The sequence below is a fragment of the Dermacentor variabilis genome, chromosome 11 (genome assembly GCF_050947875.1).
Source record: "Dermacentor variabilis isolate Ectoservices chromosome 11, ASM5094787v1, whole genome shotgun sequence".
Lineage (NCBI taxonomy): Eukaryota > Metazoa > Arthropoda > Arachnida > Ixodida > Ixodidae > Dermacentor > Dermacentor variabilis.
This window is the reverse complement of record NC_134578.1, coordinates 98481047-98484269: the sequence shown is the minus strand read 5'-3', so window position 1 is coordinate 98484269 and position 3223 is coordinate 98481047.

Sequence of the window (3223 nt, the reverse complement as noted above, 5' to 3'; positions counted from 1 at the left end):
CCAAAGGGGCCGTGATGACTTGCATGACAATGAGCGTACGGGGAGGCCGCGATTGTCGCTGATTGACCACAGAGGCATATAAAATTGGGTGCTGCGACGGGACAAATGTCTGAACAGGCGTCGCGATTATGTGTAAAATGGTGTAAGGTACGTAAAATTGTACGTATATTTGTAGTTACCTCTATGTGCGTTATTTTCACTAATGAAAAACAGGGACAAAGGCTGTCTACTTCCCCTCGCATTTCTGCAGTGCGGCATTCATCTGTCCATGAAAGTGACGTTTGTCGAATTGTATGATGGAGTTATATAAAGTGGTAAACGTATTTTTACAATGAGCTGTAGCAGCACATATGTTAAGCAGACATCTGCGCTAAGGTATTGTTTAATTCCTCTATTCTGCTGTTTGGAACATAAGACAAATAAATACTTCTCTGCAAAGTTAGGCATATATATCTGTTCAAGCAACGGTGACATATGCTACGTGACAGTCTGCTCTGGGCCGTACTCCTGTAAGGCTACCGTTGCTCTTTCATATGCTCAACCGCAAGAGACTTCTTATCAGTTTTCTTGCCCTCAAATATTCGGTATAGAGGTCAGTATTGGAAGAACATGCGGATGTGTTCTCTCTCTCTCTCTTCCTGTTTTCATGGCTGTGGAGCCCCTGTTCACGGGTGCTATGCGTGCAGTGTGCTCACAAGCGGGACCTCGTTTCTAATTTCCCGAGTAGATTTATATATTCTAAACAGTCACACTTTCTGTGCTTCAGAAATGACGTTACTAGGTTCCTGCTTTCTAATGACTGCTTCTTCTATGCCCGTGCCTTTGGGCGATATCTCTATATTAAATAAGAGGAGTATCAGGCGCCACCTATTGGCAGCAGCCTCTTCGAAAACACAGTTAAAATTTGGCAGTAACGATCGAGTATTGTCAATGGGATCAAAAAACCGGAAGCTTCTGAAAAACTATTCGCTTTAATCAACAAATCATGCGATCGAAGGCGTGTATTAATTGTGGTGAGAATATTCAGGCAGCGTTTGATGCTTCAACGACCCTCAACGCGATGTCAGTAATACTCTGCCACTGATAATAGAAACATTATTGTATTGCATACCAATACGAAAAAAAAATGCTATTGTCCAGCTCTTTTTGAATTTTAGAAATAAAAAAGAACTCATTGGTGTTACCGTTGACAGCGACGCAAACCTCAGAAAGCTTTGGTTTTTCCACTCTGCGCCGCCCGCGCTATTGCGTCTGTGTAGTTTCGTTGTCGGGAAGTGCTGCACCGATTTTGCTGGCTCTCCCAACTCACAGAAACTGCAAGTAGCAAACAATGCCATATTCGCGCGATGTTGCGGGATTTCCGAACGTTCCACGCCACTTGACCAAGAGCAGCTGCAGCAACGATTTCAACCCTCTTTCTTGGCTATGTTTCGCCGTGGCCGAAAGTTCGCGTTTTGCGCCACGAACAGCAGCTCCATCTGGCGGGCGCTGTTTTACTCATCGGCAGCGATAAAGGGCGGTGATGATGTGTGCAACGTCACCACTCCACGCTTGGGGACGGCTCATTTGAGTTCTCCTAAAGGTGAACAGACCCTCCAAACGCTGTTCTTTCGTAAACTAAGCATTTTCTTGGTGCCAAACAAGTGTTGTCAAGTTTCTAGAATAGTATTTTAAGACTCTACGTTAGCTTAGTATTTGACTTTAATGTGCCTTGAAAAAGTCGGTCTTCGCTATTGTTGGAGGCCTTAAGCGAGGCGAAGAAAAAGTAACATGCTACTTTATCGCCAGCCTTGCTCAAATCCAGTTGCAACATCTCTGCTCTAAGTCCAATAACTCAGCTGGCCTATTACAGTATACAGGTTATCCCTGGTGCACGTCAATTGGTGCCGAATTGGTTCCCCGTAGCTTTACCGAGAGCAAATTGGAGCTGTATAGCTTTAATTTTGCCATTGTGCTGTAATTTCTAGTTAAAACAATGTTGGGGCAGACATCAGTCGCCGTCGGTACTTGCTTCCACTGCTTGTTTCGCAGTAAGACGGTCAGGCCTCATCACATAAATGAGGGAAAGGAATCATCTCTACAATTATATTGTCTTTGAAGGCTTAGAAAAACAAACAGGCAACATAAAGAACAAAGTGTGATTTGACACTAAGATGCGGATTATACAATTTCTGCGTCCTAAAAAATGAATATTCAACTACCATAATAGACCAAGGAAGAAGTAAATAAGAGAACAGTAAGCAATTGTGTCGCGGTATTCGCAACTGAAGATTTCTATGGTATTGCACACGTCCTGTTTGGGAGCTCCTGATTTTCCCAAAGACAATAAAGGAACATTCAAGTGCAGGCCAAGCTGGCGCAGGGTAATTTTCAACGTGCTGATCCTAAGCAAGGGGAAGCGCCAACAAATCACTAAAAAACGATTGTTAGAAGTTTAAAAAACAGACACAAACAGAGACCAACACAGCCTGACAGATCAGGTCTGTGGATGTTTTAAAACACGATGATGAAGCCTCATGAGCTAAACCTTTATCTGTCGTGTTTTAGAGAAGTGTTAACTTAAAGGGTTGACATTCTAAAACGCATTTAAATCTGTCGTTGCAGTTCCTCCTCTTCTTCATCATATCAGGTTTACGGCAGATTAATTTTGCCACCTTGGCCTAAACGTTCCTCCTAAGTTAGTCCTTTAGCTATGCTATTTGGCACTGCATTTAACAGACTATACTTTGTATGTGCGCTTCGTATTTCCAGCAAGCGCTGTGAAGTTTCAGGAACGGTATTTAAATGATAAAAAGCAGGGACTAATGAAACTGTGTCAAATATTATCTCAGACCACTGAACTGACATTGTATGCTATTAATTTGTTGAGTTTGATTTCATGTTTTTAGCTTTGCTGGATATTGCTGGAATGTCATTTTATTGTTATTCTACCTTCCTGCCGTGTTCTGTCCGACGGCTTGACTGTATTGGAGTCAACTGCTTTAGGCTAATGAACTTCTGTCGACTAGACAGCTGCCTCTATCAGAACTATGGTCGCGCTCTTGTGATAAATATTAATATAGTAGTAATTATAACTCACTACTACTTCCTGTTTATATTTAAAGGTTGACTTTATATTTCTTTCTCCTTCGCACATCCCGGTTTATGGCCAATTTCCCATAGAGCTATGTGTCGTTGCCTACACACTTATGTGATATGGTGCTACTGCGATTGGTCGGTTGGT